At 53.2% G+C, this 15,911-nt stretch overlaps 50 non-coding genes across 50 annotated transcripts; 17 read left to right on the top strand and 33 right to left on the bottom strand.

Annotated features, from left to right (window-relative positions):
- Nucleotides 1-13: 13 nt before the first annotated feature.
- On the top strand, nucleotides 14-85 carry Trnap-agg (transfer RNA proline (anticodon AGG)). Its single transcript has one exon. It is a non-coding gene; the product is annotated as a tRNA-Pro (tRNA).
- Nucleotides 86-279: 194 nt separating this feature from the next.
- Nucleotides 280-352, bottom strand: Trnav-aac (transfer RNA valine (anticodon AAC)). The gene has a single exon. It is a non-coding gene; the product is annotated as a tRNA-Val (tRNA).
- A 157-nt stretch (nucleotides 353-509) lies between these two features.
- Trnav-cac (transfer RNA valine (anticodon CAC)) lies at nucleotides 510-582 on the bottom strand. Its single transcript has one exon. It is a non-coding gene; the product is annotated as a tRNA-Val (tRNA).
- Nucleotides 583-984: 402 nt separating this feature from the next.
- On the top strand, nucleotides 985-1,056 carry Trnap-agg (transfer RNA proline (anticodon AGG)). Its single transcript has one exon. It is a non-coding gene; the product is annotated as a tRNA-Pro (tRNA).
- A 194-nt stretch (nucleotides 1,057-1,250) lies between these two features.
- On the bottom strand, nucleotides 1,251-1,323 carry Trnav-aac (transfer RNA valine (anticodon AAC)). The gene has a single exon. It is a non-coding gene; the product is annotated as a tRNA-Val (tRNA).
- Nucleotides 1,324-1,480: 157 nt separating this feature from the next.
- Nucleotides 1,481-1,553, bottom strand: Trnav-cac (transfer RNA valine (anticodon CAC)). The gene has a single exon. It is a non-coding gene; the product is annotated as a tRNA-Val (tRNA).
- A 401-nt stretch (nucleotides 1,554-1,954) lies between these two features.
- Trnap-agg (transfer RNA proline (anticodon AGG)) lies at nucleotides 1,955-2,026 on the top strand. Its single transcript has one exon. It is a non-coding gene; the product is annotated as a tRNA-Pro (tRNA).
- Nucleotides 2,027-2,220: 194 nt separating this feature from the next.
- Trnav-aac (transfer RNA valine (anticodon AAC)) lies at nucleotides 2,221-2,293 on the bottom strand. The gene has a single exon. It is a non-coding gene; the product is annotated as a tRNA-Val (tRNA).
- A 157-nt stretch (nucleotides 2,294-2,450) lies between these two features.
- Trnav-cac (transfer RNA valine (anticodon CAC)) lies at nucleotides 2,451-2,523 on the bottom strand. Its single transcript has one exon. It is a non-coding gene; the product is annotated as a tRNA-Val (tRNA).
- A 402-nt stretch (nucleotides 2,524-2,925) lies between these two features.
- Nucleotides 2,926-2,997, top strand: Trnap-agg (transfer RNA proline (anticodon AGG)). Its single transcript has one exon. It is a non-coding gene; the product is annotated as a tRNA-Pro (tRNA).
- A 194-nt stretch (nucleotides 2,998-3,191) lies between these two features.
- On the bottom strand, nucleotides 3,192-3,264 carry Trnav-aac (transfer RNA valine (anticodon AAC)). The gene has a single exon. It is a non-coding gene; the product is annotated as a tRNA-Val (tRNA).
- A 157-nt stretch (nucleotides 3,265-3,421) lies between these two features.
- On the bottom strand, nucleotides 3,422-3,494 carry Trnav-cac (transfer RNA valine (anticodon CAC)). Its single transcript has one exon. It is a non-coding gene; the product is annotated as a tRNA-Val (tRNA).
- Nucleotides 3,495-3,895: 401 nt separating this feature from the next.
- Nucleotides 3,896-3,967, top strand: Trnap-agg (transfer RNA proline (anticodon AGG)). Its single transcript has one exon. It is a non-coding gene; the product is annotated as a tRNA-Pro (tRNA).
- Nucleotides 3,968-4,161: 194 nt separating this feature from the next.
- On the bottom strand, nucleotides 4,162-4,234 carry Trnav-aac (transfer RNA valine (anticodon AAC)). Its single transcript has one exon. It is a non-coding gene; the product is annotated as a tRNA-Val (tRNA).
- Nucleotides 4,235-4,391: 157 nt separating this feature from the next.
- On the bottom strand, nucleotides 4,392-4,464 carry Trnav-cac (transfer RNA valine (anticodon CAC)). Its single transcript has one exon. It is a non-coding gene; the product is annotated as a tRNA-Val (tRNA).
- Nucleotides 4,465-4,865: 401 nt separating this feature from the next.
- Trnap-agg (transfer RNA proline (anticodon AGG)) lies at nucleotides 4,866-4,937 on the top strand. The gene has a single exon. It is a non-coding gene; the product is annotated as a tRNA-Pro (tRNA).
- Nucleotides 4,938-5,131: 194 nt separating this feature from the next.
- Nucleotides 5,132-5,204, bottom strand: Trnav-aac (transfer RNA valine (anticodon AAC)). Its single transcript has one exon. It is a non-coding gene; the product is annotated as a tRNA-Val (tRNA).
- A 157-nt stretch (nucleotides 5,205-5,361) lies between these two features.
- Trnav-cac (transfer RNA valine (anticodon CAC)) lies at nucleotides 5,362-5,434 on the bottom strand. The gene has a single exon. It is a non-coding gene; the product is annotated as a tRNA-Val (tRNA).
- Nucleotides 5,435-5,835: 401 nt separating this feature from the next.
- Trnap-agg (transfer RNA proline (anticodon AGG)) lies at nucleotides 5,836-5,907 on the top strand. Its single transcript has one exon. It is a non-coding gene; the product is annotated as a tRNA-Pro (tRNA).
- Nucleotides 5,908-6,101: 194 nt separating this feature from the next.
- Trnav-aac (transfer RNA valine (anticodon AAC)) lies at nucleotides 6,102-6,174 on the bottom strand. Its single transcript has one exon. It is a non-coding gene; the product is annotated as a tRNA-Val (tRNA).
- A 157-nt stretch (nucleotides 6,175-6,331) lies between these two features.
- Trnav-cac (transfer RNA valine (anticodon CAC)) lies at nucleotides 6,332-6,404 on the bottom strand. Its single transcript has one exon. It is a non-coding gene; the product is annotated as a tRNA-Val (tRNA).
- Nucleotides 6,405-6,806: 402 nt separating this feature from the next.
- Nucleotides 6,807-6,878, top strand: Trnap-agg (transfer RNA proline (anticodon AGG)). Its single transcript has one exon. It is a non-coding gene; the product is annotated as a tRNA-Pro (tRNA).
- Nucleotides 6,879-7,072: 194 nt separating this feature from the next.
- On the bottom strand, nucleotides 7,073-7,145 carry Trnav-aac (transfer RNA valine (anticodon AAC)). Its single transcript has one exon. It is a non-coding gene; the product is annotated as a tRNA-Val (tRNA).
- Nucleotides 7,146-7,302: 157 nt separating this feature from the next.
- On the bottom strand, nucleotides 7,303-7,375 carry Trnav-cac (transfer RNA valine (anticodon CAC)). The gene has a single exon. It is a non-coding gene; the product is annotated as a tRNA-Val (tRNA).
- Nucleotides 7,376-7,775: 400 nt separating this feature from the next.
- On the top strand, nucleotides 7,776-7,847 carry Trnap-agg (transfer RNA proline (anticodon AGG)). Its single transcript has one exon. It is a non-coding gene; the product is annotated as a tRNA-Pro (tRNA).
- Nucleotides 7,848-8,041: 194 nt separating this feature from the next.
- On the bottom strand, nucleotides 8,042-8,114 carry Trnav-aac (transfer RNA valine (anticodon AAC)). Its single transcript has one exon. It is a non-coding gene; the product is annotated as a tRNA-Val (tRNA).
- A 157-nt stretch (nucleotides 8,115-8,271) lies between these two features.
- On the bottom strand, nucleotides 8,272-8,344 carry Trnav-cac (transfer RNA valine (anticodon CAC)). The gene has a single exon. It is a non-coding gene; the product is annotated as a tRNA-Val (tRNA).
- A 402-nt stretch (nucleotides 8,345-8,746) lies between these two features.
- On the top strand, nucleotides 8,747-8,818 carry Trnap-agg (transfer RNA proline (anticodon AGG)). The gene has a single exon. It is a non-coding gene; the product is annotated as a tRNA-Pro (tRNA).
- Nucleotides 8,819-9,012: 194 nt separating this feature from the next.
- Trnav-aac (transfer RNA valine (anticodon AAC)) lies at nucleotides 9,013-9,085 on the bottom strand. The gene has a single exon. It is a non-coding gene; the product is annotated as a tRNA-Val (tRNA).
- A 157-nt stretch (nucleotides 9,086-9,242) lies between these two features.
- Trnav-cac (transfer RNA valine (anticodon CAC)) lies at nucleotides 9,243-9,315 on the bottom strand. The gene has a single exon. It is a non-coding gene; the product is annotated as a tRNA-Val (tRNA).
- Nucleotides 9,316-9,715: 400 nt separating this feature from the next.
- Nucleotides 9,716-9,787, top strand: Trnap-agg (transfer RNA proline (anticodon AGG)). Its single transcript has one exon. It is a non-coding gene; the product is annotated as a tRNA-Pro (tRNA).
- A 194-nt stretch (nucleotides 9,788-9,981) lies between these two features.
- Trnav-aac (transfer RNA valine (anticodon AAC)) lies at nucleotides 9,982-10,054 on the bottom strand. The gene has a single exon. It is a non-coding gene; the product is annotated as a tRNA-Val (tRNA).
- Nucleotides 10,055-10,211: 157 nt separating this feature from the next.
- Nucleotides 10,212-10,284, bottom strand: Trnav-cac (transfer RNA valine (anticodon CAC)). Its single transcript has one exon. It is a non-coding gene; the product is annotated as a tRNA-Val (tRNA).
- Nucleotides 10,285-10,686: 402 nt separating this feature from the next.
- On the top strand, nucleotides 10,687-10,758 carry Trnap-agg (transfer RNA proline (anticodon AGG)). Its single transcript has one exon. It is a non-coding gene; the product is annotated as a tRNA-Pro (tRNA).
- Nucleotides 10,759-10,952: 194 nt separating this feature from the next.
- Trnav-aac (transfer RNA valine (anticodon AAC)) lies at nucleotides 10,953-11,025 on the bottom strand. The gene has a single exon. It is a non-coding gene; the product is annotated as a tRNA-Val (tRNA).
- A 157-nt stretch (nucleotides 11,026-11,182) lies between these two features.
- On the bottom strand, nucleotides 11,183-11,255 carry Trnav-cac (transfer RNA valine (anticodon CAC)). Its single transcript has one exon. It is a non-coding gene; the product is annotated as a tRNA-Val (tRNA).
- Nucleotides 11,256-11,657: 402 nt separating this feature from the next.
- On the top strand, nucleotides 11,658-11,729 carry Trnap-agg (transfer RNA proline (anticodon AGG)). Its single transcript has one exon. It is a non-coding gene; the product is annotated as a tRNA-Pro (tRNA).
- A 194-nt stretch (nucleotides 11,730-11,923) lies between these two features.
- Nucleotides 11,924-11,996, bottom strand: Trnav-aac (transfer RNA valine (anticodon AAC)). Its single transcript has one exon. It is a non-coding gene; the product is annotated as a tRNA-Val (tRNA).
- Nucleotides 11,997-12,153: 157 nt separating this feature from the next.
- Trnav-cac (transfer RNA valine (anticodon CAC)) lies at nucleotides 12,154-12,226 on the bottom strand. The gene has a single exon. It is a non-coding gene; the product is annotated as a tRNA-Val (tRNA).
- Nucleotides 12,227-12,628: 402 nt separating this feature from the next.
- Nucleotides 12,629-12,700, top strand: Trnap-agg (transfer RNA proline (anticodon AGG)). Its single transcript has one exon. It is a non-coding gene; the product is annotated as a tRNA-Pro (tRNA).
- A 194-nt stretch (nucleotides 12,701-12,894) lies between these two features.
- Trnav-aac (transfer RNA valine (anticodon AAC)) lies at nucleotides 12,895-12,967 on the bottom strand. The gene has a single exon. It is a non-coding gene; the product is annotated as a tRNA-Val (tRNA).
- A 157-nt stretch (nucleotides 12,968-13,124) lies between these two features.
- On the bottom strand, nucleotides 13,125-13,197 carry Trnav-cac (transfer RNA valine (anticodon CAC)). The gene has a single exon. It is a non-coding gene; the product is annotated as a tRNA-Val (tRNA).
- A 402-nt stretch (nucleotides 13,198-13,599) lies between these two features.
- Nucleotides 13,600-13,671, top strand: Trnap-agg (transfer RNA proline (anticodon AGG)). The gene has a single exon. It is a non-coding gene; the product is annotated as a tRNA-Pro (tRNA).
- A 194-nt stretch (nucleotides 13,672-13,865) lies between these two features.
- Nucleotides 13,866-13,938, bottom strand: Trnav-aac (transfer RNA valine (anticodon AAC)). Its single transcript has one exon. It is a non-coding gene; the product is annotated as a tRNA-Val (tRNA).
- Nucleotides 13,939-14,095: 157 nt separating this feature from the next.
- Nucleotides 14,096-14,168, bottom strand: Trnav-cac (transfer RNA valine (anticodon CAC)). Its single transcript has one exon. It is a non-coding gene; the product is annotated as a tRNA-Val (tRNA).
- A 402-nt stretch (nucleotides 14,169-14,570) lies between these two features.
- On the top strand, nucleotides 14,571-14,642 carry Trnap-agg (transfer RNA proline (anticodon AGG)). Its single transcript has one exon. It is a non-coding gene; the product is annotated as a tRNA-Pro (tRNA).
- Nucleotides 14,643-14,836: 194 nt separating this feature from the next.
- On the bottom strand, nucleotides 14,837-14,909 carry Trnav-aac (transfer RNA valine (anticodon AAC)). Its single transcript has one exon. It is a non-coding gene; the product is annotated as a tRNA-Val (tRNA).
- Nucleotides 14,910-15,066: 157 nt separating this feature from the next.
- On the bottom strand, nucleotides 15,067-15,139 carry Trnav-cac (transfer RNA valine (anticodon CAC)). The gene has a single exon. It is a non-coding gene; the product is annotated as a tRNA-Val (tRNA).
- A 402-nt stretch (nucleotides 15,140-15,541) lies between these two features.
- Trnap-agg (transfer RNA proline (anticodon AGG)) lies at nucleotides 15,542-15,613 on the top strand. The gene has a single exon. It is a non-coding gene; the product is annotated as a tRNA-Pro (tRNA).
- A 194-nt stretch (nucleotides 15,614-15,807) lies between these two features.
- Nucleotides 15,808-15,880, bottom strand: Trnav-aac (transfer RNA valine (anticodon AAC)). The gene has a single exon. It is a non-coding gene; the product is annotated as a tRNA-Val (tRNA).
- Nucleotides 15,881-15,911: the final 31 nt, after the last annotated feature.

The following is a 15,911-nucleotide window of genomic DNA, read 5'->3' as shown; positions in this document are numbered from 1 at the left end:
TGCCGTGTCACAGGGCTCGTTGGTCTAGGGGTATGATTCCTGCTTAGGGTGCAGGAGGTCCCGGGTTCAAATCCCGGACGAGCCCTAGCGTTTTGTGCAAAGTGATCGCACGTCAGTGGCTGAGTCAGCGCAAAAAGCTCGCCGTCAATATCAAATGAATTTCTTATTCGATGTGAGCAATTGACACTCGGGTCCGACGCGTGAAGGCGATTACGAAGGTTTCGGGTACAGATGGTAGCAGATGCATGTTAGTACGTCTTGCTTAAAGAGATGGAAAAGTGTTTCCGCCCGGGATCGAACCGGGGACCTTCTGCGTGTTAGGCAGACGTGATAACCGCTACACCACGGAAACTGCTTGTGTGCACCTTACTTCACAGACGATTTATAGTGATGTTGCCATCGTAACTAAAAAATTCAATAAATGTGGTACTTGCAAACGAAGGGACATGCAGCAGATCCACACACGACGTGGCTCATTGGAGGACAATACGACATAGGCAGGAAAATACTGTTCCCGCCCGGGATCGAACCGGGGACCTTCTGCGTGTGAAGCAGACGTGATAACCGCTACACTACGGAAACGACGGACCTGAGGAGTCCATCCTTGTTCACTCGAACTTGCCTCAGACTTTCTCTCGTCCGCGAATGCACACACGACAGTTCTTTTGTCAGCCTGGAACCCATCACAGCCGAGGGCTCAAGAAGTCTTGGGGGTGCTCGAGAGGGTGTCTGCCGTAGCACCCCTAACGAGATAGCGGCGTTTCGCGCAGTCGTTATTGCAAGTCATATCAGCAAAAGCAATCACTTTCTCAGCAGCAGGCAGTGCGAGCCCAGCGGCAGCTCTACATGAAGGTACCAATAGCCCAGGAAGGCCGCCGACCGCAGGAATTCGCGCCGCCCCCATCCCGCCAGCGTACACGAGACTTCCAGGGCACCCTGGACGACATCGAGGGACTGGAATAATTGGCATTCGCCGTGTCACAGGGCTCGTTGGTCTAGGGGTATGATTCCTGCTTAGGGTGCAGGAGGTCCCGGGTTCAAATCCCGGACGAGCCCTAGCGTTTTGTGCAAAGTGATCGCACGTCAGTGGCTGAGTCAGCGCAAAAAGCTCGCCGTCAATATCAAATGAATTTCTTATTCGATGTGAGCAATTGACACTCGGGTCCGACGCGTGAAGGCGATTACGAAGGTTTCGGGTACAGATGGTAGCAGATGCATGTTAGTACGTCTTGCTTAAAGAGATGAAAAAGTGTTTCCGCCCGGGATCGAACCGGGGACCTTCTGCGTGTTAGGCAGACGTGATAACCGCTACACCACGGAAACTGCTTGTGTGCACCTTACTTCACAGACGACTTATAGTGATGTTGCCATCGTAACTAAAAAATTCAATAAATGTGGTACTTGCAAACGAAGGGACATGCAGCAGATCCACACACGACGTGGCTCATTGGAGGACAATACGACATAGGCAGGAAAATACTGTTCCCGCCCGGGATCGAACCGGGGACCTTCTGCGTGTGAAGCAGACGTGATAACCGCTACACTACGGAAACGACGGACCTGAGGAGTCCATCCATGTTCACTCGAACTTGCCTCAGACTTTCTCTCGTCCGCGAATGCACACACGACAGTTCCTTTGTCAGCCTGGAACCCATCACAGCCGAGGGCTCAAGAAGTCTTCGGGGTGCTCGAGAGGGTGTCTGCCGTAGCACCCCTAACGAGATAGCGGCGTTTCGCGCAGTCGTTATTGCAAGTCATATCAGCAAAAGCAATCACTTTCTCAGCAGCATTCAGTGCGAGCCCAGCGGCAGCTCTACATGAAGGTACCAATAGCCCAGGAAGGAAGCCGATCGCGGGAATTCGCACCGCCCCCATCCCGCCAGCGTACACGATACCTCCATGGCACCCTGGACGACATGGATGGACTGGAATAATTGGCATTGCCGTGTCACAGGGCTCGTTGGTCTAGGGGTATGATTCCTGCTTAGGGTGCAGGAGGTCCCGGGTTCAAATCCCGGACGAGCCCTAGCGTTTTGTGCAAAGTGATCGCACGTCAGTGGCTGAGTCAGCGCAAAAAGCTCGCCGTCAATATCAAATGAATTTCTTATTCGATGTGAGCAATTGACACTCGGGTCCGACGCGTGAAGGCGATTACGAAGGTTTCGGGTACAGATGGTAGCAGATGCATGTTAGTACGTCTTGCTTAAAGAGATGGAAAAGTGTTTCCGCCCGGGATCGAACCGGGGACCTTCTGCGTGTTAGGCAGACGTGATAACCGCTACACCACGGAAACTGCTTGTGTGCACCTTACTTCACAGACGATTTATAGTGATGTTGCCATCGTAACTAAAAAATTCAATAAATGTGGTACTTGCAAACGAAGGGACATGCAGCAGATCCACACACGACGTGGCTCATTGGAGGACAATACGACATAGGCAGGAAAATACTGTTCCCGCCCGGGATCGAACCGGGGACCTTCTGCGTGTGAAGCAGACGTGATAACCGCTACACTACGGAAACGACGGACCTGAGGAGTCCATCCTTGTTCACTCGAACTTGCCTCAGACTTTCTCTCGTCCGCGAATGCACACACGACAGTTCTTTTGTCAGCCTGGAACCCATCACAGCCGAGGGCTCAAGAAGTCTTCGGGGTGCTCGAGAGGGTGTCTGCCGTAGCACCCCTAACGAGATAGCGGCGTTTCGCGCAATCGTTATTGCAAGTCATATCAGCAAAAGCAATCACTTTCTCAGCAGCAGGCAGTGCGAGCCCAGCGGCAGCTCTACATGAAGGTACCAATAGCCCAGGAAGGCCGCCGACCGCAGGAATTCGCGCCGCCCCCATCCCGCCAGCGTACACGAGACTTCCAGGGCACCCTGGACGACATAGAGGGACTGGAATAATTGGCATTCGCCGTGTCACAGGGCTCGTTGGTCTAGGGGTATGATTCCTGCTTAGGGTGCAGGAGGTCCCGGGTTCAAATCCCGGACGAGCCCTAGCGTTTTGTGCAAAGTGATCGCACGTCAGTGGCTGAGTCAGCGCAAAAAGCTCGCCGTCAATATCAAATGAATTTCTTATTCGATGTGAGCAATTGACACTCGGGTCCGACGCGTGAAGGCGATTACGAAGGTTTCGGGTACAGATGGTAGCAGATGCATGTTAGTACGTCTTGCTTAAAGAGATGAAAAAGTGTTTCCGCCCGGGATCGAACCGGGGACCTTCTGCGTGTTAGGCAGACGTGATAACCGCTACACCACGGAAACTGCTTGTGTGCACCTTACTTCACAGACGACTTATAGTGATGTTGCCATCGTAACTAAAAAATTCAATAAATGTGGTACTTGCAAACGAAGGGACATGCAGCAGATCCACACACGACGTGGCTCATTGGAGGACAATACGACATAGGCAGGAAAATACTGTTCCCGCCCGGGATCGAACCGGGGACCTTCTGCGTGTGAAGCAGACGTGATAACCGCTACACTACGGAAACGACGGACCTGACAAGTCCATCCATGTTCACTCGAACTTGCCTCAGACTTTCTCTCGTCCGCGAATGCACACACGACAGTTCCTTTGTCAGCCTGGAACCCATCACAGCCGAGGGCTCAAGAAGTCTTCGGGGTGCTCGAGAGGGTGTCTGCCGTAGCACCCCTAACGAGATAGCGGCGTTTCGCGCAGTCGTTATTGCAAGTCATATCAGCAAAAGCAATCACTTTCTCAGCAGCATTCAGTGCGAGCCCAGCGGCAGCTCTACATGAAGGTACCAATAGCCCAGGAAGGAAGCCGATCGCGGGAATTCGCACCGCCCCCATCCCGCCAGCGTACACGATACCTCCATGGCACCCTGGACGACATGGATGGACTGGAATAATTGGCATTGCCGTGTCACAGGGCTCGTTGGTCTAGGGGTATGATTCCTGCTTAGGGTGCAGGAGGTCCCGGGTTCAAATCCCGGACGAGCCCTAGCGTTTTGTGCAAAGTGATCGCACGTCAGTGGCTGAGTCAGCGCAAAAAGCTCGCCGTCAATATCAAATGAATTTCTTATTCGATGTGAGCAATTGACACTCGGGTCCGACGCGTGAAGGCGATTACGAAGGTTTCGGGTACAGATGGTAGCAGATGCATGTTAGTACGTCTTGCTTAAAGAGATGAAAAAGTGTTTCCGCCCGGGATCGAACCGGGGACCTTCTGCGTGTTAGGCAGACGTGATAACCGCTACACCACGGAAACTGCTTGTGTGCACCTTACTTCACAGACGACTTATAGTGATGTTGCCATCGTAACTAAAAAATTCAATAAATGTGGTACTTGCAAACGAAGGGACATGCAGCAGATCCACACACGACGTGGCTCATTGGAGGACAATACGACATAGGCAGGAAAATACTGTTCCCGCCCGGGATCGAACCGGGGACCTTCTGCGTGTGAAGCAGACGTGATAACCGCTACACTACGGAAACGACGGACCTGAGGAGTCCATCCATGTTCACTCGAACTTGCCTCAGACTTTCTCTCGTCCGCGAATGCACACACGACAGTTCCTTTGTCAGCCTGGAACCCATCACAGCCGAGGGCTCAAGAAGTCTTCGGGGTGCTCGAGAGGGTGTCTGCCGTAGCACCCCTAACGAGATAGCGGCGTTTCGCGCAGTCGTTATTGCAAGTCATATCAGCAAAAGCAATCACTTTCTCAGCAGCATTCAGTGCGAGCCCAGCGGCAGCTCTACATGAAGGTACCAATAGCCCAGGAAGGAAGCCGATCGCGGGAATTCGCACCGCCCCCATCCCGCCAGCGTACACGATACCTCCATGGCACCCTGGACGACATGGATGGACTGGAATAATTGGCATTGCCGTGTCACAGGGCTCGTTGGTCTAGGGGTATGATTCCTGCTTAGGGTGCAGGAGGTCCCGGGTTCAAATCCCGGACGAGCCCTAGCGTTTTGTGCAAAGTGATCGCACGTCAGTGGCTGAGTCAGCGCAAAAAGCTCGCCGTCAATATCAAATGAATTTCTTATTCGATGTGAGCAATTGACACTCGGGTCCGACGCGTGAAGGCGATTACGAAGGTTTCGGGTACAGATGGTAGCAGATGCATGTTAGTACGTCTTGCTTAAAGAGATGAAAAAGTGTTTCCGCCCGGGATCGAACCGGGGACCTTCTGCGTGTTAGGCAGACGTGATAACCGCTACACCACGGAAACTGCTTGTGTGCACCTTACTTCACAGACGACTTATAGTGATGTTGCCATCGTAACTAAAAAATTCAATAAATGTGGTACTTGCAAACGAAGGGACATGCAGCAGATCCACACACGACGTGGCTCATTGGAGGACAATACGACATAGGCAGGAAAATACTGTTCCCGCCCGGGATCGAACCGGGGACCTTCTGCGTGTGAAGCAGACGTGATAACCGCTACACTACGGAAACGACGGACCTGAGGAGTCCATCCATGTTCACTCGAACTTGCCTCAGACTTTCTCTCGTCCGCGAATGCACACACGACAGTTCCTTTGTCAGCCTGGAACCCATCACAGCCGAGGGCTCAAGAAGTCTTCGGGGTGCTCGAGAGGGTGTCTGCCGTAGCACCCCTAACGAGATAGCGGCGTTTCGCGCAGTCGTTATTGCAAGTCATATCAGCAAAAGCAATCACTTTCTCAGCAGCATTCAGTGCGAGCCCAGCGGCAGCTCTACATGAAGGTACCAATAGCCCAGGAAGGAAGCCGATCGCGGGAATTCGCACCGCCCCCATCCCGCCAGCGTACACGATACCTCCATGGCACCCTGGACGACATGGATGGACTGGAATAATTGGCATTGCCGTGTCACAGGGCTCGTTGGTCTAGGGGTATGATTCCTGCTTAGGGTGCAGGAGGTCCCGGGTTCAAATCCCGGACGAGCCCTAGCGTTTTGTGCAAAGTGATCGCACGTCAGTGGCTGAGTCAGCGCAAAAAGCTCGCCGTCAATATCAAATGAATTTCTTATTCGATGTGAGCAATTGACACTCGGGTCCGACGCGTGAAGGCGATTACGAAGGTTTCGGGTACAGATGGTAGCAGATGCATGTTAGTACGTCTTGCTTAAAGAGATGGAAAAGTGTTTCCGCCCGGGATCGAACCGGGGACCTTGTGCGTGTTAGGCAGACGTGATAACCGCTACACCACGGAAACTGCTTGTGTGCACCTTACTTCACAGACGATTTATAGTGATGTTGCCATCGTAACTAAAATATTCAATAAATGTGGTACTTGCAAACGAAGGGACATGCAGCAGATCCACACACGACGTGGCTCATTGGAGGACAATACGACATAGGCAGGAAAATACTGTTCCCGCCCGGGATCGAACCGGGGACCTTCTGCGTGTGAAGCAGACGTGATAACCGCTACACTACGGAAACGACGGACCTGAGGAGTCCATCCTTGTTCACTCGAACTTGCCTCAGACTTTCTCTCGTCCGCGAATGCACACACGACAGTTCTTTTGTCAGCCTGGAACCCATCACAGCCGAGGGCTCAAGAAGTCTTCGGGGTGCTCGAGAGGGTGTCTGCCGTAGCACCCCTAACGAGATAGCGGCGTTTCGCGCAGTCGTTATTGCAAGTCATATCAGCAAAAGCAATCACTTTCTCAGCAGCAGGCAGTGCGAGCCCAGCGGCAGCTCTACATGAAGGTACCAATAGCCCAGGAAGGCCGCCGACCGCAGGAATTCGCGCCGCCCCCATCCCGCCAGCGTACACGAGACTTCCAGGGCACCCTGGACGACATCGAGGGACTGGAATAATTGGCATTCGCCGTGTCACAGGGCTCGTTGGTCTAGGGGTATGATTCCTGCTTAGGGTGCAGGAGGTCCCGGGTTCAAATCCCGGACGAGCCCTAGCGTTTTGTGCAAAGTGATCGCACGTCAGTGGCTGAGTCAGCGCAAAAAGCTCGCCGTCAATATCAAATGAATTTCTTATTCGATGTGAGCAATTGACACTCGGGTCCGACGCGTGAAGGCGATTACGAAGGTTTCGGGTACAGATGGTAGCAGATGCATGTTAGTACGTCTTGCTTAAAGAGATGAAAAAGTGTTTCCGCCCGGGATCGAACCGGGGACCTTCTGCGTGTTAGGCAGACGTGATAACCGCTACACCACGGAAACTGCTTGTGTGCACCTTACTTCACAGACGACTTATAGTGATGTTGCCATCGTAACTAAAAAATTCAATAAATGTGGTACTTGCAAACGAAGGGACATGCAGCAGATCCACACACGACGTGGCTCATTGGAGGACAATACGACATAGGCAGGAAAATACTGTTCCCGCCCGGGATCGAACCGGGGACCTTCTGCGTGTGAAGCAGACGTGATAACCGCTACACTACGGAAACGACGGACCTGAGGAGTCCATCCATGTTCACTCGAACTTGCCTCAGACTTTCTCTCGTCCGCGAATGCACACACGACAGTTCCTTTGTCAGCCTGGAACCCATCACAGCCGAGGGCTCAAGAAGTCTTCGGGGTGCTCGAGAGGGTGTCTGCCGTAGCACCCCTAACGAGATAGCGGCGTACGCGCAGTCGTTATTGCAAGTCATATCAGCAAAAGCAATCACTTTCTCAGCAGCATTCAGTGCGAGCCCAGCGGCAGCTCTACATGAAGGTACCAATAGCCCAGGAAGGAAGCCGATCGCGGGAATTCGCACCGCCCCCATCCCGCCAGCGTACACGATACCTCCATGGCACCCTGGACGACATGGATGGACTGGAATAATTGGCATTGCCGTGTCACAGGGCTCGTTGGTCTAGGGGTATGATTCCTGCTTAGGGTGCAGGAGGTCCCGGGTTCAAATCCCGGACGAGCCCTAGCGTTTTGTGCAAAGTGATCGCACGTCAGTGGCTGAGTCAGCGCAAAAAGCTCGCCGTCAATATCAAATGAATTTCTTATTCGATGTGAGCAATTGACACTCGGGTCCGACGCGTGAAGGCGATTACGAAGGTTTCGGGTACAGATGGTAGCAGATGCATGTTAGTACGTCTTGCTTAAAGAGATGGAAAAGTGTTTCCGCCCGGGATCGAACCGGGGACCTTCTGCGTGTTAGGCAGACGTGATAACCGCTACACCACGGAAACTGCTTGTGTGCACCTTACTTCACAGACGATTTATAGTGATGTTGCCATCGTAACTAAAAAATTCAATAAATGTGGTACTTGCAAACGAAGGGACATGCAGCAGATCCACACACGACGTGGCTCATTGGAGGACAATACGACATAGGCAGGAAAATACTGTTCCCGCCCGGGATCGAACCGGGGACCTTCTGCGTGTGAAGCAGACGTGATAACCGCTACACTACGGAAACGACGGACCTGAGGAGTCCATCCTTGTTCACTCGAACTTGCCTCAGACTTTCTCTCGTCCGCGAATGCACACACGACAGTTCTTTTGTCAGCCTGGAACCCATCACAGCCGAGGGCTCAAGAAGTCTTCGGGGTGCTCGAGAGGGTGTCTGCCGTAGCACCCCTAACGAGATAGCGGCGTTTCGCGCAGTCGTTATTGCAAGTCATATCAGCAAAAGCAATCACTTTCTCAGCAGCAGGCAGTGCGAGCCCAGCGGCAGCTCTACATGAAGGTACCAATAGCCCAGGAAGGCCGCCGACCGCAGGAATTCGCGCCGCCCCCATCCCGCCAGCGTACACGAGACTTCCAGGGCACCCTGGACGACATCGAGGGACTGGAATAATTGGCATTCGCCGTGTCACAGGGCTCGTTGGTCTAGGGGTATGATTCCTGCTTAGGGTGCAGGAGGTCCCGGGTTCAAATCCCGGACGAGCCCTAGCGTTTTGTGCAAAGTGATCGCACGTCAGTGGCTGAGTCAGCGCAAAAAGCTCGCCGTCAATATCAAATGAATTTCTTATTCGATGTGAGCAATTGACACTCGGGTCCGACGCGTGAAGGCGATTACGAAGGTTTCGGGTACAGATGGTAGCAGATGCATGTTAGTACGTCTTGCTTAAAGAGATGGAAAAGTGTTTCCGCCCGGGATCGAACCGGGGACCTTCTGCGTGTTAGGCAGACGTGATAACCGCTACACCACGGAAACTGCTTGTGTGCACCTTACTTCACAGACGATTTATAGTGATGTTGCCATCGTAACTAAAAAATTCAATAAATGTGGTACTTGCAAACGAAGGGACATGCAGCAGATCCACACACGACGTGGCTCATTGGAGGACAATACGACATAGGCAGGAAAATACTGTTCCCGCCCGGGATCGAACCGGGGACCTTCTGCGTGTGAAGCAGACGTGATAACCGCTACACTACGGAAACGACGGACCTGAGGAGTCCATCCTTGTTCACTCGAACTTGCCTCAGACTTTCTCTCGTCCGCGAATGCACACACGACAGTTCTTTTGTCAGCCTGGAACCCATCACAGCCGAGGGCTCAAGAAGTCTTCGGGGTGCTCGAGAGGGTGTCTGCCGTAGCACCCCTAACGAGATAGCGGCGTACGCGCAGTCGTTATTGCAAGTCATATCAGCAAAAGCAATCACTTTCTCAGCAGCATTCAGTGCGAGCCCAGCGGCAGCTCTACATGAAGGTACCAATAGCCCAGGAAGGAAGCCGATCGCGGGAATTCGCACCGCCCCCATCCCGCCAGCGTACACGATACCTCCATGGCACCCTGGACGACATGGATGGACTGGAATAATTGGCATTGCCGTGTCACAGGGCTCGTTGGTCTAGGGGTATGATTCCTGCTTAGGGTGCAGGAGGTCCCGGGTTCAAATCCCGGACGAGCCCTAGCGTTTTGTGCAAAGTGATCGCACGTCAGTGGCTGAGTCAGCGCAAAAAGCTCGCCGTCAATATCAAATGAATTTCTTATTCGATGTGAGCAATTGACACTCGGGTCCGACGCGTGAAGGCGATTACGAAGGTTTCGGGTACAGATGGTAGCAGATGCATGTTAGTACGTCTTGCTTAAAGAGATGGAAAAGTGTTTCCGCCCGGGATCGAACCGGGGACCTTCTGCGTGTTAGGCAGACGTGATAACCGCTACACCACGGAAACTGCTTGTGTGCACCTTACTTCACAGACGATTTATAGTGATGTTGCCATCGTAACTAAAAAATTCAATAAATGTGGTACTTGCAAACGAAGGGACATGCAGCAGATCCACACACGACGTGGCTCATTGGAGGACAATACGACATAGGCAGGAAAATACTGTTCCCGCCCGGGATCGAACCGGGGACCTTCTGCGTGTGAAGCAGACGTGATAACCGCTACACTACGGAAACGACGGACCTGAGGAGTCCATCCTTGTTCACTCGAACTTGCCTCAGACTTTCTCTCGTCCGCGAATGCACACACGACAGTTCTTTTGTCAGCCTGGAACCCATCACAGCCGAGGGCTCAAGAAGTCTTCGGGGTGCTCGAGAGGGTGTCTGCCGTAGCACCCCTAACGAGATAGCGGCGTTTCGCGCAGTCGTTATTGCAAGTCATATCAGCAAAAGCAATCACTTTCTCAGCAGCAGGCAGTGCGAGCCCAGCGGCAGCTCTACATGAAGGTACCAATAGCCCAGGAAGGCCGCCGACCGCAGGAATTCGCGCCGCCCCCATCCCGCCAGCGTACACGAGACTTCCAGGGCACCCTGGACGACATCGAGGGACTGGAATAATTGGCATTCGCCGTGTCACAGGGCTCGTTGGTCTAGGGGTATGATTCCTGCTTAGGGTGCAGGAGGTCCCGGGTTCAAATCCCGGACGAGCCCTAGCGTTTTGTGCAAAGTGATCGCACGTCAGTGGCTGAGTCAGCGCAAAAAGCTCGCCGTCAATATCAAATGAATTTCTTATTCGATGTGAGCAATTGACACTCGGGTCCGACGCGTGAAGGCGATTACGAAGGTTTCGGGTACAGATGGTAGCAGATGCATGTTAGTACGTCTTGCTTAAAGAGATGGAAAAGTGTTTCCGCCCGGGATCGAACCGGGGACCTTCTGCGTGTTAGGCAGACGTGATAACCGCTACACCACGGAAACTGCTTGTGTGCACCTTACTTCACAGACGATTTATAGTGATGTTGCCATCGTAACTAAAAAATTCAATAAATGTGGTACTTGCAAACGAAGGGACATGCAGCAGATCCACACACGACGTGGCTCATTGGAGGACAATACGACATAGGCAGGAAAATACTGTTCCCGCCCGGGATCGAACCGGGGACCTTCTGCGTGTGAAGCAGACGTGATAACCGCTACACTACGGAAACGACGGACCTGAGGAGTCCATCCTTGTTCACTCGAACTTGCCTCAGACTTTCTCTCGTCCGCGAATGCACACACGACAGTTCTTTTGTCAGCCTGGAACCCATCACAGCCGAGGGCTCAAGAAGTCTTCGGGGTGCTCGAGAGGGTGTCTGCCGTAGCACCCCTAACGAGATAGCGGCGTTTCGCGCAGTCGTTATTGCAAGTCATATCAGCAAAAGCAATCACTTTCTCAGCAGCAGGCAGTGCGAGCCCAGCGGCAGCTCTACATGAAGGTACCAATAGCCCAGGAAGGCCGCCGACCGCAGGAATTCGCGCCGCCCCCATCCCGCCAGCGTACACGAGACTTCCAGGGCACCCTGGACGACATCGAGGGACTGGAATAATTGGCATTCGCCGTGTCACAGGGCTCGTTGGTCTAGGGGTATGATTCCTGCTTAGGGTGCAGGAGGTCCCGGGTTCAAATCCCGGACGAGCCCTAGCGTTTTGTGCAAAGTGATCGCACGTCAGTGGCTGAGTCAGCGCAAAAAGCTCGCCGTCAATATCAAATGAATTTCTTATTCGATGTGAGCAATTGACACTCGGGTCCGACGCGTGAAGGCGATTACGAAGGTTTCGGGTACAGATGGTAGCAGATGCATGTTAGTACGTCTTGCTTAAAGAGATGGAAAAGTGTTTCCGCCCGGGATCGAACCGGGGACCTTCTGCGTGTTAGGCAGACGTGATAACCGCTACACCACGGAAACTGCTTGTGTGCACCTTACTTCACAGACGATTTATAGTGATGTTGCCATCGTAACTAAAAAATTCAATAAATGTGGTACTTGCAAACGAAGGGACATGCAGCAGATCCACACACGACGTGGCTCATTGGAGGACAATACGACATAGGCAGGAAAATACTGTTCCCGCCCGGGATCGAACCGGGGACCTTCTGCGTGTGAAGCAGACGTGATAACCGCTACACTACGGAAACGACGGACCTGAGGAGTCCATCCTTGTTCACTCGAACTTGCCTCAGACTTTCTCTCGTCCGCGAATGCACACACGACAGTTCTTTTGTCAGCCTGGAACCCATCACAGCCGAGGGCTCAAGAAGTCTTCGGGGTGCTCGAGAGGGTGTCTGCCGTAGCACCCCTAACGAGATAGCGGCGTTTCGCGCAGTCGTTATTGCAAGTCATATCAGCAAAAGCAATCACTTTCTCAGCAGCAGGCAGTGCGAGCCCAGCGGCAGCTCTACATGAAGGTACCAATAGCCCAGGAAGGCCGCCGACCGCAGGAATTCGCGCCGCCCCCATCCCGCCAGCGTACACGAGACTTCCAGGGCACCCTGGACGACATCGAGGGACTGGAATAATTGGCATTCGCCGTGTCACAGGGCTCGTTGGTCTAGGGGTATGATTCCTGCTTAGGGTGCAGGAGGTCCCGGGTTCAAATCCCGGACGAGCCCTAGCGTTTTGTGCAAAGTGATCGCACGTCAGTGGCTGAGTCAGCGCAAAAAGCTCGCCGTCAATATCAAATGAATTTCTTATTCGATGTGAGCAATTGACACTCGGGTCCGACGCGTGAAGGCGATTACGAAGGTTTCGGGTACAGATGGTAGCAGATGCATGTTAGTACGTCTTGCTTAAAGAGATGGAAAAGTGTTTCCGCCCGGGATCGAACCGGGGACCTTCTGCGTGTTAGGCAGACGTGATAACCGCTACACCACGGAAACTGCTTGTGTGCACCTTACTTCACAGACGATTTATAGTGATGTTGCCATCGTAACTAAAAAATTCAATAAATGTGGTACTTGCAAACGAAGGGACATGCAGCAGATCCACACACGACGTGGCTCATTGGAGGACAATACGACATAGGCAGGAAAATACTGTTCCCGCCCGGGATCGAACCGGGGACCTTCTGCGTGTGAAGCAGACGTGATAACCGCTACACTACGGAAACGACGGACCTGAGGAGTCCATCCTTGTTCACTCGAACTTGCCTCAGACTTTCTCTCGTCCGCGAATGCACACACGACAGTTCTTTTGTCAGCCTGGAACCCATCACAGCCGAGGGCTCAAGAAGTCTTCGGGGTGCTCGAGAGGGTGTCTGCCGTAGCACCCCTAACGAGATAGCGGCGTTTCGCGCAGTCGTTATTGCAAGTCATATCAGCAAAAGCAATCACTTTCTCAGCAGCAGGCAGTGCGAGCCCAGCGGCAGCTCTACATGAAGGTACCAATAGCCCAGGAAGGCCGCCGACCGCAGGAATTCGCGCCGCCCCCATCCCGCCAGCGTACACGAGACTTCCAGGGCACCCTGGACGACATCGAGGGACTGGAATAATTGGCATTCGCCGTGTCACAGGGCTCGTTGGTCTAGGGGTATGATTCCTGCTTAGGGTGCAGGAGGTCCCGGGTTCAAATCCCGGACGAGCCCTAGCGTTTTGTGCAAAGTGATCGCACGTCAGTGGCTGAGTCAGCGCAAAAAGCTCGCCGTCAATATCAAATGAATTTCTTATTCGATGTGAGCAATTGACACTCGGGTCCGACGCGTGAAGGCGATTACGAAGGTTTCGGGTACAGATGGTAGCAGATGCATGTTAGTACGTCTTGCTTAAAGAGATGGAAAAGTGTTTCCGCCCGGGATCGAACCGGGGACCTTCTGCGTGTTAGGCAGACGTGATAACCGCTACACCACGGAAACTGCTTGTGTGCACCTTACTTCACAGACGATTTATAGTGATGTTGCCATCGTAACTAAAAAATTCAATAAATGTGGTACTTGCAAACGAAGGGACATGCAGCAGATCCACACACGACGTGGCTCATTGGAGGACAATACGACATAGGCAGGAAAATACTGTTCCCGCCCGGGATCGAACCGGGGACCTTCTGCGTGTGAAGCAGACGTGATAACCGCTACACTACGGAAACGACGGACCTGAGGAGTCCATCCTTGTTCACTCGAACTTGCCTCAGACTTTCTCTCGTCCGCGAATGCACACACGACAGTTCTTTTGTCAGCCTGGAACCCATCACAGCCGAGGGCTCAAGAAGTCTTCGGGGTGCTCGAGAGGGTGTCTGCCGTAGCACCCCTAACGAGATAGCGGCGTTTCGCGCAGTCGTTATTGCAAGTCATATCAGCAAAAGCAATCACTTTCTCAGCAGCAGGCAGTGCGAGCCCAGCGGCAGCTCTACATGAAGGTACCAATAGCCCAGGAAGGCCGCCGACCGCAGGAATTCGCGCCGCCCCCATCCCGCCAGCGTACACGAGACTTCCAGGGCACCCTGGACGACATCGAGGGACTGGAATAATTGGCATTCGCCGTGTCACAGGGCTCGTTGGTCTAGGGGTATGATTCCTGCTTAGGGTGCAGGAGGTCCCGGGTTCAAATCCCGGACGAGCCCTAGCGTTTTGTGCAAAGTGATCGCACGTCAGTGGCTGAGTCAGCGCAAAAAGCTCGCCGTCAATATCAAATGAATTTCTTATTCGATGTGAGCAATTGACACTCGGGTCCGACGCGTGAAGGCGATTACGAAGGTTTCGGGTACAGATGGTAGCAGATGCATGTTAGTACGTCTTGCTTAAAGAGATGGAAAAGTGTTTCCGCCCGGGATCGAACCGGGGACCTTCTGCGTGTTAGGCAGACGTGATAACCGCTACACCACGGAAACTGCTTGTGTGCACCTTACTTCACAGACGATTTATAGTGATGTTGCCATCGTAACTAAAAAATTCAATAAATGTGGTACTTGCAAACGAAGGGACATGCAGCAGATCCACACACGACGTGGCTCATTGGAGGACAATACGACATAGGCAGGAAAATACTGTTCCCGCCCGGGATCGAACCGGGGACCTTCTGCGTGTGAAGCAGACGTGATAACCGCTACACTACGGAAACGACGGACCTGAGGAGTCCATCCTTGTTCACTCGAACTTGCCTCAGACTTTCTCTCGTCCGCGAATGCACACACGACAGTTCTTTTGTCAGCCTGGAACCCATCACAGCCGAGGGCTCAAGAAGTCTTCGGGGTGCTCGAGAGGGTGTCTGCCGTAGCACCCCTAACGAGATAGCGGCGTTTCGCGCAGTCGTTATTGCAAGTCATATCAGCAAAAGCAATCACTTTCTCAGCAGCAGGCAGTGCGAGCCCAGCGGCAGCTCTACATGAAGGTACCAATAGCCCAGGAAGGCCGCCGACCGCAGGAATTCGCGCCGCCCCCATCCCGCCAGCGTACACGAGACTTCCAGGGCACCCTGGACGACATCGAGGGACTGGAATAATTGGCATTCGCCGTGTCACAGGGCTCGTTGGTCTAGGGGTATGATTCCTGCTTAGGGTGCAGGAGGTCCCGGGTTCAAATCCCGGACGAGCCCTAGCGTTTTGTGCAAAGTGATCGCACGTCAGTGGCTGAGTCAGCGCAAAAAGCTCGCCGTCAATATCAAATGAATTTCTTATTCGATGTGAGCAATTGACACTCGGGTCCGACGCGTGAAGGCGATTACGAAGGTTTCGGGTACAGATGGTAGCAGATGCATGTTAGTACGTCTTGCTTAAAGAGATGAAAAAGTGTTTCCGCCCGGGATCGAACCGGGGACCTTCTGCGTGTTAGGCAGACGTGATAACCGCTACACCACGGAAACTGCTTGTGTGCACCTTACTTCACAGACGACT

The sequence above is a fragment of the Schistocerca serialis genome, unplaced genomic scaffold (assembly GCF_023864345.2).
Source record: "Schistocerca serialis cubense isolate TAMUIC-IGC-003099 unplaced genomic scaffold, iqSchSeri2.2 HiC_scaffold_755, whole genome shotgun sequence".
In the NCBI taxonomy this organism is placed as follows: Eukaryota; Metazoa; Arthropoda; class Insecta; order Orthoptera; family Acrididae; genus Schistocerca; species Schistocerca serialis.
The sequence above is the reverse complement of the archived record's forward strand: the minus strand, read 5'-3'. Positions and strand labels throughout refer to the sequence as shown.